A 17,629-nucleotide genomic window follows, 5' to 3' on the forward strand; every position below is an offset into this window, starting at 1 on the left:
TACTCGGAGGCCTCGAGGAGTAAGAGAGAGAGAGAGAGCGAGACAGAGAGCGATACACATCTCTCGCTCGATCTGCAGCAGCAGCAGCAGCCTCGGGGGCCCAGGTTAATACCGCGGCATTATTATACATACATACATACATATCGTGGCGCGCGCGCGAGGGTTTTTAAGAAGGGCATATAATGTTTTCCAGAGCTTGTTGTCGCATTATATATACACTGCACTGCGCAGCTTTAATACAGCACACGCGGGGGCATTTAGCAGGTAAAAATAATAACAAACTATGCGCGACTTTGTATATATTATACGTATGTATGCATGAAAATAGTCGCGTTAGCTGTTGCGTATAATACCGGAATTTTCGTTATAATTGATGGCTTGTTAATTTTTTTTTCTTCTTCGTTCTTTTTTTTTTTTTTAACGAGAGAACGATTGTGGAAACTCGCGCGCGCGTATTTACATGTTTATAAAGCTGCGTTATATACTCGCGGGTACATAACTCGTGCAGTGTGTGCCTCGTGCAACAATTATGACAACATTATTAATACCCCAGAACGAGTACAAGACGTTTTTATTATATGCCCCTCTTGCTCTCTCTCTCTGAGGAGTGAGATAGAGTAAGAGAGAGAAAGAGTTAAGAAAAATTATCCACTTAAGGGAAAAAACAACACTGATTTGAATTGCAAAAAAAATTACTCACTTACGCCTGTTGGCTATAGATACCGCTGTATATGAGCTCTTTGAGGTGTATCGCGATATGTATCGAAATTACCTTATCAATGTCAATCATTTTGCAAAATTACATCCGCGCGACTGTGTGGCAGAGTGGTGTACGACTATATATATACGGTTGCGCCGAACTCTCTCGCTCCGACGTTCCGTAATATGTAATACGGCTCGGGCTGCCAATTAATCAAGATAATGTATTATAATGCCCCGCGCCGATGCAGATTCGAGTGGTGTATAATATTTTTTCTGCTCTTCTTCTTTTCTTTCTCTCTTTCTCTCTTATCGATCGGCTCGAGGCAGTACGCCGGCTGGGGCGTCATTTCTCAAAAAATTGCGTTGCCGAGTACATATATATTTATGTATAGACGCATCGAACGTACACTTTTTCGAATGAAAATTCGTACGATAATAAACAGCAAAGTGTCGCTCGTCAAGTGTCGCTTTTGTATCTTGCGCATTCAAACCTTTGGAATTCCGCGCAGCGATTCGAACGCACAATCAGTGTTCTCGGTAGTAAGCGCGACAAAGAGACACACAGCAGACCGAGTGCATTATTGCTTGGCTACAATACCTGTATAAGTGTACAAATTATTAGGGAGGTACATTATATATATCGTCCTCGAAGAAGCAGAGCGGCAGATGTGTACGGCGATCATGTATGAACAGTTCGATAGGATGTTATAAGGCAGTCACGCGTTCCTTTCTTTTTTCCATATGTACAAGGGTCGATGAGTGCTCCGCGTGGTTATGTGTATCGCGTGCGTGTTGCACATTGTAAAAAGGCGCGAGGATACTATACAAGACGAGAGGCCGAACGCTCACGGATTTCACCGAGTTGCTTCGAATATAACATAAGGGCAGACCGGCAGCCACCACTGCCACCGCTGCTGTGCATTGTCTGTTTTCACCTGTGTGTATTGCGTATGTGTGAGTATAAGTGCCGCGTGACCGTCATGTATCGAGGGTAGAAGAATTGGAAATGGTCAAATTATGTTCGAATTTTCCGTTGCAATGAACGTTCGCGAGCTTCGCACTCAAACACGTTCGATTTGGAACGTGGCGAGAAAGAGTAACGTCCTTATTACGAACTAGACCTTCGAGAGGTTCGATTAATTTTGAAAGTTAACAATGACGAGCTCTTTTGTTTTACATCATAATCGCGCGACAACCAATTAAATTTCTATAACACTATTGTACGTTAGGAAGCCCAAAAACTTACCTCAACGTTGGGAGTTTCCTTGGCATTCCCGAAAAATACAAATGTTGCAGAATCATGGCTCTTGAAATTGTGTGAGACCGCAAGTCGTTAGCTGCTACCGTTCGTCGAGTGTTCCAATATTTTCGAAAAGATGATCATCGTTTATAACAACTAATCGTCAGCCGCGAGTATAAACTCAATACAATATAACGTTTAACACGAGCAAAAAAAGGTAATATAAGAATCGTTCGCTATCTGTCTGCACCCCATAAGCGTCAGGAAAACGGCAGGTCTCGGGACGGTCCGCGCGACCGGCTCTCCTCCACCACCATCACTGCTCACGCACACACACTGACTTACACGCGTAAAATCCATTTCCCCTCAAATCCCTGCATCCGTCTCTGTTCGACGCACGACCGTTGAACGTATTGCGCGCACGGCATTCGCATGCGGCGATGCGAGTTTAGCGAAATCCCCTCCCCACTTCTCCTTGCACAGTGTCTGTGTGTATAGCAACACACACAGCCCCTCGTTCCGTAGCGCGCCGGCAGCCAGCACTCCGCGTTTTACCTATACTCGCGTGTGTGTGTGCGCGCCGGTTTGTATATATACACTGCACACAGACACACACGTACACGGTCACTGACACATGCAGCGCGCGCGAGCCGCCAGAAGCGGCAGCGGCGGCGAAAGCCGGCGGCTTCACAGCGAGCAGCGAGACGAGCGACTACTCAGTGTTTCGTGTACCGTTCGCACGGCGAGAGATAGGGTGTATACGTATATAACGTTACACACTTTCGTACACGCAACAAACGTCAAGATTTGTTTTTTCTATACGGAGTCGTGTCTATTAGGGAGTTTCGAACGCGCGTTGATGCCGGTGCCGATGTCGTTTCAATGTGTCCGCGGCATATTTATGTTTTTATGAGTGCACGACAACTCGCCGGTTAACGCTTTTATGCATTTGAATTTCGAACGCTAGAAAAATACGTTGTTTTATTCGGGTGTGTTGTTGTTGAGTTTCTGTAGGCGCTTAAAACGCGTTTCTACGCTTTTTCGAACGTTAACGCGAGTTTCGTGTGTGCGTTAATCGCTACTTATTACACGTATAACCAAACAGAACGACATTTGGTTCCATCCATTGTATATCTGTACGTATTTCTCGTTGGCGCGAGAAAAAAAGATGCTCGCGTTACGTGCCAAAGGATAATGCACACACATTGATTGAGTAAAGGAGAGGAAGACGAGTAGTGTATATATACACACACATATATATACACAGCGAAGAAAGAAAGAGAGCGAAATAAAAAAAGAAGAACGAAGAAGTGGCTCGCTTTGACAGGTGCGTTGCTGCTGCTGCTGACTGTACTGTGCCGTTGCCGCTGCTTCTTTTTTACTGCGTCCTTTTATGATACACTTATAAAAAGGACGAGGAGAGCGAGAGCACAGCTCGCGCGCTAGCACACGGCTCTCTTTCTGCGTCAAAGTATTTTTGCACGAAAAGTTTGTGTTACACAAAATACAAGGAAGTTTACGTGTGTATTGTACGATATATAAATACATATATAACGTAACGAAGTGAATGAAGAGTTCTCCGGGTGGTTTTGTTTTTTCCCTCCGCGCCGCGGATCCGTGTGAAGTTTTTTGTGTGTTGCTGTGCTATCATTATTGTGTATAGCAAGCCCGTTTTATCAGTGATTCTGTGATCCTTGGTTTTTAAATTCTTTCCCCCCACATATCCTACCGTTAGTTTTTTTTCTCTTGTTTTGTTCAAGTGATATGATCTTGTGACAGAGTAAGAGAGAGATAGAGAGAAAGAAAGAGAGAGAGAGAGCGAGTACAACAGCGAAATAAAAAAAAAGGTGTGAATTTCGCGAGCTGCACGTCGCATGTTTGCTTTTTAGTGCTCTGTGTTCCGCGTGTGTGTGTATGTGTCTCTGTGTGCTCGTGCAAGTGCAAATATACACCTACGTATATATGTGTATAAATAAAAGCGAGTCAGAAGAGAGGAGAGCAGCGCACGAGGCAGCATCGTTAGCGGTGTGAGAGAGAGAGAGCGGAGCAGAGCAGCCCCATCCCATCACACGCATACAACACGCATACAACACGCGCGAGCCCGCGTGCACATATCGCCGGTTCGCCGCTGCTGCTGTTGCATATATAACGCATATACAGATCGGCGGCTGCAACGAGGAACGTTCGAAAGTGTGCGCTGCACCGTGCACAGCCGTTAAACTGTGCATAATCTGTGCGTGCGTGTGCCCTTGAAGTCGTCGTCGTCGTCGTATCTCTCTGTGTCTCGACGCACCGAGTTTACAATCGAGCAGGTGAGTTTTCCTTCTTTTCTCTTCTTGTCTCCTATGCATAACTCGTTGTGTGTGACTCCGTGTGTATCGCTATTTCACGTGTATTATATACGGAGGTGACAAGTATCGGAAAGATCGATACGCGCGATTAAAAAGCGTCGGGATTCTCTTTCTTTTTTCTCCTTTCGTCGTTATACACCACTATAATACTTGACGCGCTAACGCGCGTATGTGTATACACGGCGAGTGCTGCTGCACACACGCCATCCATTTTGCTTAAATGATGTATGTGTGTGTGTGTGTCTGTACGTATACATACGCGATATTTATAAGCGTAACAACATATATATCTGGACGTCGCTTTTCTCCGCGATGCTAATCTCTAATATATGCCTCTGTGCTGCTCTGTCTGTGCGCGCGCGAGGCATAGCCGCATACCCACGCACACCGCTACATAACACCAACACCAACTCGGAGCGCAGCCCAGAGAAAAATCTCTCTAAAAAGGGGAGAACTGCGTTAGTTTATTATAATACGAGTTTGATAGACGACTCGACGCGTGCGTGCTGCAGCGCACCGCACAGAATGTGCATGTATTTGTATATGGTACGTAGTCTGCGCATGCATATAACTGCTGCGCGCGTAGCTTTTCGTAGAAATTTATTCAAATGCCTTTTCGCGTAAATCGTCGTTTGAATGCCGTGTACAAAGTTGGAAAATTACGCGTACGCTCGCTGGCGCAGCTTTGTTGTAAGTCGAGTCAAAACGCGCCACACACATACGTACACAATAAAGAGATGCAAATTTTACACTTGACACGATGGCGAAATGTTTTTTTTTCGCGTTGTTGTATATCTCGACGTTTCGAGGCCTATACGAGCGTTAAATTCATCACGCCGTTCGACACATGTCAAACACTTCGAGTAATACCTCGATTGTCATTGAAGCGAGTTTGTGATCTGTCGTGTTAAACGTGATGGAGCGTACATGAAAAAAAATCTGAAGGATTCATCTGTGCTTGCGTCCATTAGTATGTGTGTATGTGTGAGTTTTACTGTTGGGCATATGTAGAAACAATACGAATATCACACGCTCATCGTGTGTAATTACAAACTCGCGGTGATGCCTGGATCGACGTGTGCTCGCACGCGCTCGTGTGTAAGTGTGTATTAATATAATGTATATCAATGACGTCTACCGCTTGGCGCGCGCGCTCCCGAGCGAGTGAACAAACGACGTTGACTCTCGAATATCTGCTGCTGCTTTTGCAGTTACGCAAGCGTCTAATTGAATATAATCTTCGCGATAAATCAACAACAATTTTTCCGTCGATATTATATGCGATGTGCTATGTGTAAGTCAGCGAGTGAGCGCGCAAATAAAAAACAGAAGAATAAATATAGAAAAAAAGCGAAAGAGAGAGAGAGAGAGCCATGACCGGAGCCTCGACTGCTACCTTCTGCTCCTTCTTTTTTTATTTCGAAAAAATGCGCTGTAATTCTTCTGTGACGTCGGCACTTTTTGTTTTGGACTCTCTCGCGTGCTCTGCTCTCTGTGTTCGTATATATGAATGCTCTGAGGAATGAACGCCCGAGACACGATGCTATGCACATCGTCGGCCGAAAGACCTTTTGGTCGTCGTCGTCGTCGTCGTCGTCGTGCACGCCGAGTATATCCAAGAGATGCTCGCGTTCGAAACAAGACAGTGGGATTTTGTAGTTGAAGGAAAAAAATCCAACCCAGTCACTTTTTTTACCAACTATAAAGTTATAACTCGATGATCAGCGATGGGGGCATTGGTTTTTTTGACATCATTATTTCAAAAACACACATATCCCAAGCGCCAGCGCGTTTGATTGTAAAAAAAATAAATCAGTAAGAGGAACCAAATTTTGTTTCTTCATCGTAAAACATTATGATTTATTGCGAAGTATATTTATGCGTTATACTGCCCTTATATAGGCAGCTCACACGCATACTTCCTCATATCAGGCGCGTGCTAATAAAATATTTATGGCCATTTTCTATATTCGCGATACGCGCGCGTGAGGCGAAATTCAAATTCGAATCGAGTGCATTTTCGTATTCATACGAGCTCGTCCGCGAGCACTCGTCGTTATTACGCTCTTTTGAGGAAAGCAAATATATGTGTACACACACAAACACTCGTTCGCGGAGAGCAAGATTCTCAAGTACGATTTTATCTTGTCATGCGTGCGCGCGATGCGCATAAATCTCTCTACTCGTCTCTCCTTCAGAGAGCGTTGATCTTTCCACTTATCGTTTTAATGAAAATGACGCATAAATAATCAGGATTTTTTTCCTCGATAACGTTTATTGTGTATACACATTAGAGTACTTATTATTAGCCACTGTATGGCGCGAGAACACTCGTATTATATGTATATATTCGAGGGCTGTCTGTGAGTTAGTATTCAGGCAGTTTATAATGTGTGTGTATATATAGTGCGACTGCCGTCGACCTGTTATTGTAACTCTTCTCCTATATGGTTCCACGTACGAATGCGAGACGCTGTTGCTGCTGCTGCTGTTGCTACGATTCTTGGTAGTCGCGCTCGTTTTTCGCTCGCACACACGACCCATTCATATTTTAGTGTTCAACGAGTTTCCTTCTTAACTTAAATTTCACTCTCGCCTATACTCTTCGTCAGTTTTCTCGTCCATTATAATTAATAATACATGCTTATATATGATTTAGTTGAACACATTTGAGAGCTCAGCTGCCTGTACGCCCGATATATCGTTTACAAAAATTTGCATGTACTAAAATTGTTGATAACTAACTCCTAAAGGTTTAGCATTTAGTGAGTGAGACAAATAAATTTTTTTTCATTATTTGTAATATAATAACGATTGAATATATATCCACAAAATCCCGTCTATTAATGTTGCAAAATAAAATATTTTTCTGTTTTCCTTCTAAACTAAAGTTTCACTCTCGCATACTCTTGGGTAGTTTTTCTCACCATTATAATTATTAATATATGCATATTATATATGATATTATATTCTCTATTACACATTTGAGAGCTTGGTTGTCTGTACACGCCTGGTATATAGTTCACGCGTTAAATTATGAGCCCATCAATACACTCTCATCCAGCTGTTTTCTCTGCATATGCAGATACATTTGTAGAAGCGCACACGCCTGTTTAATATCACAATTATATAAGCCGAGACTTTGTAGGAAACAATGTGTATACGATCGCACGGCGCTCGATCGAACTATAAGGTCGAGTATCTGTTGCGTACTTTGTAATATATTATAATAGTGTGTGCATTCACTTTTCGTCGGTAATAAAATTATACATTCCCCAAACCGTCGTCGTCTTTGCGCGCGCGCGGGTGAATAATAAAAACGGCCGGTGTTTTTCATCGTTTTTAATAATCCGACGTTTCGCGCATACACGATAACCTGTGTGGAGATCGCCGGGGTTATATTACGAAATAAACGATTGTTCAAAATTTTAGCCGGTAAAAGTCAAAACTATAATAATATATACACGCGGCAGATACTGCACCGAGTTCGAGATTAAAGATAAAAATAATTATTATGCGAGATAAGTACCGAGGCACATGTAGAAGAGAAAGAGAGAGAGAGAAAGGGAGAACTACGCGCGTATGTGTGTCTGCATATATTTACCTGCGCAAATTCGCTCGGACACAGTAAGGCCTCGAGTTATTATTTTGATATTAAAATTAGAATGGGAGAAAAAAAGGGATGTCGTGAATTCTCATTTATATCGGCACTGCGTTTTCTCCGTAAAAGCATCTATCACTATTATTTTGCAAAGATTGATCCAATTGGAAAGTAATTTTCTTAATGGGGGGGCCGTATCTCTGTATAAACCCCCGTCGACTTTGACTATAATACATTTTTGCGATTTTAACTATGCACGCGAGTAGTAGTAGTGGGGCTCTTCATCTCCATCTCTCTCTCTGCATTAGACCGTATCATGAATTATTTTAATACGCCGTGAGAAATTTTCCTTGAAAACGAAACTTCTGCGCGTTTTAATATGATCGTGAGCGCAAGATCGTATTATTATTTTTTTGCTGCAGACTGCTCATATACGCTGGTGCATTATTCCCTCGAATGAAGCTATAATTCATTTAACCGGCTCTCTTGGCTATATCAATTTCTCGCGCTGCCAGTTATACGCTTTATTTTGTAATATCCTCAGCTACAATTGTATAAATTTTTCCATAATTCCACGGACTTCTCGTAGACCGTGTATGCCTCTCGGTGTAATATATCTCGGGTAAGAAATCAGCTGTCAATGCGCCGCGTTATATTGAAAACAAAAGCTGGCACGTCGTTGAAAACTCGAGGCGTAATCGTATGTGTAAGCCCCGGCAATATGTAGTACAAATGATTTTTTTCCTCGCGCCTCAAGCTCGTATCCAGAGCAGCAGTAGTAGGAGCACTTAGTAGTACACCCACTGTAAACTCTATATATACCACTGCAACTTGGACTTGTGCTGCTGCTGCTGCTGTTTGGTGTATATTGTAAGTACACAACGACTGATACTGTATGAGCTGCTGCACATAAGGGACTGGAGAGAGAGAGAGAGAGAACCTTGGCGCTCGAAGCGGTGCAGGTCTATATACGTATAAGTTGCGCGCGAGATAAGGATCTGAAACAACGGGCTGCGCGGCGCGTACAATACTCTGTATGTACACCTTCTCGCTGCAACTGCAACTACTACTACTACTACCTACTAGCTACTACTACAACTACGGCAGTCTGATATCGTTCGCTGCTGCTGAAGTGGTATGGGCTCGAACAAAGACTGCGTGCAGTGGTGCAGCAGCGAGAGAGGCACACCAGGTCGTCGTCGTCGTCGCCGCGTGGTATAGATTCTGAAACGAGACGCGGGTGCGCGCGAACGTATTACAGTCGCGTATCGCCTTGTGTTATGGTATATAGATGCAATTTGCCATGGGTGTCGATTTTAATGAGCTAAAAGCTTATGGTTTTTATTTTTCACCATTTTTTTTTCTTATGCGTCGAGGGCGTGGAGTATTATATATCTATGCGGTAGTAGTAGTAGTATTAGTAGTTGTAGAGTGCCGTAGTAGCTATGTTAGCTATGTATGTGCACAAGTGATGGATATGTATAGGGATATATATAGTAGTAGTAGTACGCCCGAGCGCAGCGTGAGCAGGTTTTAGAGACGAGCAGCAAGCAGAATAATGTATATGGGCGGATTTTTTTTCTCTCTCTCTCTCTCTCTCTCTTTTCCTCTTTTTTTTTCATTAGTATGTGTATACGCGCTTGTGTGCAGCAGGGAAAAATTGTATATGCATGGCTGAGGTTAATGCACTTGACGGTTCGTACGTATATAGCACACACATACACACCGCGCGCACTGCAGGCAGGTGCAAAAAAAAGAGAGAAAGAATTTCTCAGCTGGGAGAAAATTATTTATTGCCCCTGATAAGTTAAGTGGGTGAGGATTATCTCGATGGCGCGAGATTTATGACTCGTGTTCGGCTCATTAGTTCGCTGATGTAGAAAATTTTCGTCATTTTTGCGTGTCTAGACTCTCGGGGTGTATACGTGTTGCTGCTGCACTCACACAGTGCACAGTGCAGGTATATAGAATGGCCTTTGTCTGCTGCTCGCGCGTTAGCTGCAACCTATGCACACGTGTATACATAGAGACAGACGAGAGAGGCAGCACAACACTGCACATACCCTAAATTGCTGCTATAGAATAGGTATTTTGTCGGGCTTCGCCCATATGGTTTCTCAGCTGTTCGCGCGCGCAGCACAAGCGCTCGATTGCGAGAGAGAGAGAGAGCCGTGCACGATACATAGAGACCTCGCTTGGCGCGCGTCAATCGAGCGCACATTTTTTCGTCTCCCTCTATTTTATATATATCACATGCCGCTGCTGCTGCTGCCACAGAGACATGCAACAGTGCAACTTGGTATACTAGTTTGTTGGAGATATTCGCCAAAAAATGTGGGTATATGCACGTCGAGAATTGGTATATTTTTTTTTTTGGGAAAAATAAAAATACGCGCGGGCAGTATTACCAGCAGCCGCGTAGGAGCTAGCTCCTGCCAGGAAGAGGTCTGCGTGCATACCTCGAAAGTTTTTGGGAGAGAGAGAAAGAGAAAAAAACAAGCCGTTGTAATAGAAAAGTTTTCCCATTTTTCGCGGCTTGTCGGACTTTATGATGATCACTCTTACACACTCTCATCGTAAAAAAATGAGCCGCTGTTCGCTCGCTGCTTCTGCTGCTGCTTATACCACTGCTACTGCTCCAGGAAATAACGCATGAAGGGATGTGTATTCATCCATCCATCCATCCAGTGCGCGCAGAAAAAAAAACTGCGAGAGAGAGAGAGAGAACACGCGAATTTCGCAGACTTCTTTTACGACTATACTCGCTACGAAGACGACGACGACGACGACTATACGACGAATGTTTTGCCCGTCCGGCTACTTTTATGGGGTGATCGGTGGATTTTTATACCGACGGATGAAGAGTTTATTGGCCGAGATTGCCGCTACCAACTATCTCAAGTTCTTTTCTCCTTCTCGTCGTATAGTCGTCGTCGTCTTCAAGACTTGTCAGAGCGAAGTAGACTTTACGACGTTTCCTGCGTTCCATTTTTTCCTCTCTTATATTCTTCATACCAAAGGGATTATAACGAGACCCACGCGCTCTCGTTTCAATTATTCCGAGGAAGTTTATATACGTTAATGCTCGAGGAGAGAGGAAATTTTTCGCCTTTATTGATTACGATTCTCTCTCGCGCCGCTGCTGCTGCTCGCCCCGTGTGCTCTTTGAAATGTTGTTTCGAGTTTTAGGCAACGATAAGCGGTTTGTAGTACTACGAGCGCAGCGCCACACACACACACAGACACAGACTGGATGATAAGAGAAAGTTTTGCTGGAAATTGAAAGAATTAATTAGCGGGTTATAATCCTGCGCGCGCGCCAAAAGCGTTATCGAAAACTTCCGAACGGCCAACTACAGTTGGGTTAGTGATATTAAAAGTGCACAGAAGAGAGAGAGATGATATTTCATTTCTCGTAAAGGGGATATTTTTTACTCGGTTTACTATAATTTTTTAAATAAATAAGGCATAAAACGAGGAAATACAACGTGCCAATATAGATAAATTAAATAATATCCCAAGCTTTGTTGGCTACACTTTTGCTGCAAAGCTGGCCTCTCTCTCTCTCTTCGCGCAAGGCATCGATTCTTTTCTTTTGTCACGATCGCGCGTGCAAAGCTTATACTTTTAACTTCGTTTGTGATTCCGGTTTTATATCTTCTTGGCTCTCGCGCGCAAACCTCGAATAACGCGTCTGTCTTGCGAATCGAAGGACGAAAAGAAAAGAAATATCGTATATAATGCCCACTCTACTTTGATTATCTTACCCCAGTTAGATTCTTTTTCTCTTTTTCTTATGTACACTCGATATTATATCCCACTGTATTTCGCGCGAATTACGCCTATGTCCGCGTTTTATCGGGCTATTATTCAATGACTTTTATCAATTCCGTGAAAAGTTACTTCTCGGCTCTCGCTGTACTACTCGCTTTTAACTGCACAATCTTTTATTATATTATTTCCTCTCCCTCTCGCTCTCTTGTATGTATGTGTTATATATATCGGAGCTCTTTCTATTGTCGTGTCGCTAACAGCCCCGTATACGTATATACACGGGTTATTTTTTATTTCTTTTTAAAAGTCTTGATCTTTGATAAATTTTTCAACGAACCAATTAGCCTATCGTCACGTTTAGCAAACAATGGCATCTCTCGCGCGCAGTAGCTGCGCCAGCAAAATCCAATACTGAAAAAAAGAGAGAGAAAAAAAATAAGGAACTTTTTGCCATCAGATATCTCTCTAGGGTTCCATTCTGCAGTAAAAGTGATTGTATGTGTGTGTTTCTGTGTGTGTGTGTGCATACCTCGTATACTCTCTTTCTCTCCGTCTCTCTCTTCCTTTCGCTTTGCGTTTGTATATATCATATGTCCGTTTGGCTATACACCACCGCCGCGAGCTCGTTTTCAGCGCGCGCGTGCGGGCATGTTTCCGCGACGGCGACGACGACTATAGGACTAAGGCTAAAGCTGTACGGCTATACGACTACGTTGGTGGTGGTGACTCTTTATCAAGTGCGATTATCTGCCACCGCAGACAGAGAGAGAGAGAGAGAGAGAGAGAGCGAGCGAGAGAGGGTGAACGAGTTTCGGAAAGGCACAGGAGAAACACAGGCTCGCGCGCGCATATGCTCACGTTAGGAAGTGTTGTTAATGATGCTATAGTCTACGGTATATACAGTGCACGGCGTCGCGCGGCCCCGTTGTCATGGCGCACTTTAATTTGCTTAAGCGAAAAATTCTCGATTAGTCATTGGAGCGCCAGCGAAGATTTTGGGACTTGTAGAAATTTATTCAATTTTATTTTTCGTTTATTAGGTCTATTAGATTCAAGAAATTTTTTTAACGTATGCAAGCGTAATTTTAGACATCTTATTTACTTAATATTTTTGAACACTTCGACCTTCATGAAATGTTGTCGTCAAAACAAATTAATGTCACCGACGCGATGTTAGACAGCGACGATGGAATGAGAAAATGATGGAACTCTCGAAGGACCTCCAGTAATCATGTGGAAAAATCAGTCTCTGTAATCAATAGGCGATGGCGAGATAATCCCTAACGTCGTACTTCACCAATTTTTTTTTCTTTCTCTATTCTCTGCTTTTTTCATCTTTCTCCTTTATTTCCATAATTTCTGCAGTAAATATTGAGCATTCGTATATACTTTTACCGAGTGCCCTTTTTCACCTCGGGCTACAGTTGAAAATAATATAGAAAATTTCTCTTTGCTCTCGGCGAAATTATACAGCTAAGAAGTTTGTGATTTTATTTTATTTTTTTCTTGCTAAAGGGCCAACTTCGCCAATACTTCGATAATGTAATTTACTCAGTCTGAGTAAACGTTCGATGGTTTAAGCTCTCTCTTTCTCTCTCTCTTGTCTGTCGTACGGAGTCTTGTGTGTGTACACTCGATAACTAAACTTTGAGAGCCAAATTTAAATGCAAACAAAAAGCGTATGTGCAGTTGACATTTATATATAGATGCACGCGTGTGTGTACAAGCGTCTGCGTATGGAAGTCAAAAGTACGTGTGGGCATGAGCCTCGCCAGGGAAAAAAGGACCAACAGACACATAATGCTCGGTAAAAGAAAGAAGAGATAGTATATAGAGAATCGCCCTTACCTTTTTTGCGGTACACTGCCGACCTCGTCTCTGTGTGTATATGTACGGTTTTATAGATAAAAAGAGGAAAAAACGATTCGTTCGATCTTTTTCTGTCTCTCTCTCTCTTACTCTCTTTTCTCTTGGCGGCAAGCTGAGTAAATAGAAGGAAAAAGATCGCCTCAAGACAGGGATCAGAGCGCAAACGAATGACTAAAAGAGAGATCACGAAATGAAGAAGAGAAGCGCGCGAGCAAAAGAAACACCTACTGTCTGCTGCGCGCGGATATATATATTTTCTTTATATATACGTATGCACAGACGGTACACGAGAAAGAAAAAAGAGTTGTGTTTTCCTGCAGACTGCATGTAAACAGAGCATGCCCGCGGTTTTTCTCTTGATTTTCTCTGCACACTCGTGTAAGTTGGTCCTTTGGACATATGTTTGGCTACCGATACAATACACACACACTCTCGATTTGATTTCCAAAATCTGAAATCCGATTACATGTCAATGTGAATTTAATCCCTTCGCTCGCGCGTGTCCGTGTCTCTCACGACTTCTTTTGATGAAAGGAAGTGTACAACATTTTTTCTTGTCTTAATGAGCCGTTTATCGGGACTTTGAGTACTTGTAAGCGTGTTGAGAGACTCACTCGGTACAATGGGCCCGACGCATCATTAGAGATGCTAATGCTCATGTGAAATCACGGCTCTTTTCTTTTCTCTCGCCGGCCTGTCACTGGGAATTTAATCCGCCTTATAAGTGAAAACGTCAATTTCTCTATCCGCCCTAACCCGCCTACATGATCTCATTGAAGAAATAACGATGTCTTTTCATCTCTTTATTATAACAAGTCTTCGATGCATGATAAAACACTCGCGCGCTCTTTTCAACGATGTGATACTTTGTTTTGTGCCTCTTGGAATTGAATAGATCTGTGCATTTTTCCTGGAATCCGAGACGTAAAAAAATTGATAGGATAAGAGATAATGTTGAAATTGTTGCTGTTGTTGTTCTTTTCACGATTGCGATTTTTCGCCGCGATAATATGACGAGAAAAGAAGGAAAGAAGGAAAAAAATATTCGCATTACAAAATCACATTAATTTTCAACATTATTGCTCACCGAAGTTTCGCGAGAATCATCGATTGAATAAAAAATTTATTCAAATCCAATTTCACTCCATGTGTGTGTGTGTGTGTGTTTCCGAGACGCGATAACTTTAACAAGCTGACAATTTCAATGACCCATACTCTCGAGACAAGGTCCCAACGCCGTATACATACACGTTTATTATAATATAGAACTGCTCTCGGGGGTCACCATTCAGGTGTCATATATTACTTCGTCCACTTTGTATGCCATTATCTCCGAGAGGCATTACGAAAAAAATGTTTCAAATCATCCTCCTATCGTATATCGTTCGTTTCCGCGCGCGCCGTCTCTAAAAGGTCGAAGTGTGGCGCGCAGATAAATTCAAAAGCTTTGCGTTGTTTCAACACAATAACTTGTATATTATATATACCTGTATATAGAGGAGAGTTACACAAGGAAATGAGATGAAGCACATTTTGAAATTCCAACTGTTTGGCGATGCTGCACGTAGCGTATAACGACGGACGCGAGCATACACACATATGAAAATATCGGCCCCGAGATGAAGGATCATTATTTTCTCTCTCTCTCTCTCTCGGTGGAGAGCACCGAGACTTTGACTTGCGTATATACGTGTATATACCTGCATACATAGTACGGCGCGTCGTGTCTTATACGCTGCGCAGTGCAGCCAGCGAGCTCGAGCCGGTATTACAAACGTCATACAGTATAATAGTTCTAAGGGCTTTCGCGAACACGGCGCACGATTCATGATGCGGTGGCTTATATTCATGTACCTGCGCCGCTGCCGCCACCGACGCCGTCGTAGCTGCTCCTTGTCGTGAGTGACCATTATAAATGACGAAGGACTTTTTTAATACATGTCACGCCTCGTGCATTCGACTTAGAGAGAAAGAGACAGAGAAAGGGAGGATGAGAATAAAGATGCACTCTGGAGCTATTGTATTGCGCGCGGCTAAGTGCATACACGCGTGGATTATGAAAGCCGAGCTCTGTAGAAATAATAATTATTGTTTGGATATGGAGTCGGGACACGAAAGCAACTGAAAACAGTGTATACCAGGTGGATGATTTATTTAATAAAAATTTTTGTAATAAATTATCGATTGCGAGGATGATTAATGTCCTCACGAAAATGAATGTCTTCCGCGAAAACTTTCCAATTACGCCTCTATTCATTCGTGAAAAACTACTACTGCTCGTGTATAATCAAATTTTTCAATCGCGACACGCTCGTACTAACTTTAGGTGTATTACTATTTTATTACTCGAATTCATTTGCGCGACTTTATGCAGCGTAAATGATTCCTCGATCGTCGCTCCTTTTTATTTACGACGATCTTAAAGCGAGAAAACAGCCCTCCTTATTAATTGCAAGCACCGTGGCAATAATTTAACGCAAATTTGCTGACCGAGCTAGATGATGATTTTCTATTCAGAACCTGTTGAATCGCATTGCTCGTCTCGTAGTCGGCGCGGCGATGCGCAAACATTTTACAGAGTATTTCTGTTATTTATTTCGCTCGTTATTTACTCTTACGCTGGTATATAAGAATTTTTTGTATGTATACCGTTTTTTTCACGTGAGAAATTCGACCAATAATTTTCGGTTAATCCACGTAACGTATTTGACATTTCCGTATCTTTGTTTTGCTATCTGGAGAGAGAAATCTCGTATCGGCTCGTTGTTGCTAATGCGTGCGTGAGTTCTTCAGAAATGTTGAAATCCACTTTGAAATTTATTAAAATCATGCTTATACACACCTATTATGTATGACTAAAAGGACGAATTTTTTCATACATAGTATCGGGGCACGCGAGCATTTACATATAATTGAAATAAAGTGTACTAATTTAAAGTTCTGTGGAACGCAAAGTATATGTATGGCCGTATAAATTACAAAATGTACAACTAGCTGAATTATCTTCTTCCACACACGCCAAAGATTTTTTCGTTCAATGGGCGCAGAAAATAAATTCAACATAAATCTAATTTTTCGGTGCTTAAATGTTTCATTAATGAACTTGTTTTGAGATACTTTATTTTATTTACCTGCCACTTTTTCTGTGTATGATACTGAAACTTCTCGCAATAAAAAAATCATTTTTACCATTAATTTAATTAATAAACAGATTATCAAGAAAATAAAATTGTATTGAATTGCGTACATCAATACATTGTGATTGGACAACAAAGAATGAATTTTCTGTTTTTTTTTCTTTTTTTTAATGAAAAGCCGGAGAATCAGCTCTGCTCCGCTTCAAGTGTAATCCTACATTAAATTATTCAACGTGCATTACAGCCTCATTAGTTGAAAAATATATGTGCATACGTGAAAAAAAACGAGGAATATTTATGTAGAGTGATAAATTTGAAGGAACGTTTGCAAAGAATGAAGAGAAGCTTGCGTATATAATCTATTAATTATATGTAAATATTCAACGGCCTCGGGGAGTAGGGAAATTCCTTGTATTGAATCTTAATTAAAATTTATCATATATATAAATTGAAAATGTAAATGCTATCGTACTGGGTAAAAGAGAAAATAAAACTGATAAAAAACGGCTATATTTTGCCTATTTTTTTTCCTTTCTTTTTTTCGCACACTGGAAAATTTCTTGTTAAAAATCGTCATAATCTCGTCGAAAATTACATACGGCGGAATTATGTACAATTACCGATGCCGTGTGATGCCGCAGAGCTCGACGTTTAACTCGATTTGTCGAAAAAAACACATTCGCGCGTGTGTATACGTACGCGTGGATATAATGCATCATTCCTGCACTTTGCGCGAAACACGATACGCGGGCGATACACGTGGATATATAGTCGGAAGAGGATCTGCCGTCAAAAGAGAAAGAGAGAGAGAGAAAACTTGTTGCAATGACTGTTGATGTACTTGTTATGTTCGAACCATCACATTAATGGGATGTGCCTTTCCACGGTCCATAAGTAACCGGATATATTTAATGATAAATAATAATACGAAATTGCGCCATATAAAATAATAAAA

General features: G+C 42.0%; 1 protein-coding gene across 1 annotated transcript in view; it reads left to right on the plus strand.

The window, feature by feature from the left end:
• Positions 1 to 2,712: 2,712 nt before the first annotated feature.
• Positions 2,713 to 17,629, plus strand: part of LOC106655313 — a 190,647-nt gene continuing 175,730 nt past the window's right edge. Inside the window, exon 1 of the mRNA XM_014375639.2 lies at positions 2,713 to 4,254. The gene's annotated coding sequence lies outside the window, so the exon portion shown is untranslated. The remainder of the gene's footprint in view (positions 4,255 to 17,629) is intronic.

This window comes from Trichogramma pretiosum, unplaced genomic scaffold (genome assembly GCF_000599845.2).
Source record: "Trichogramma pretiosum strain Unisexual culture from Peru unplaced genomic scaffold, Tpre_2.0 scaffold12, whole genome shotgun sequence".
Taxonomy (NCBI): Eukaryota; Metazoa; Arthropoda; class Insecta; order Hymenoptera; family Trichogrammatidae; genus Trichogramma; species Trichogramma pretiosum.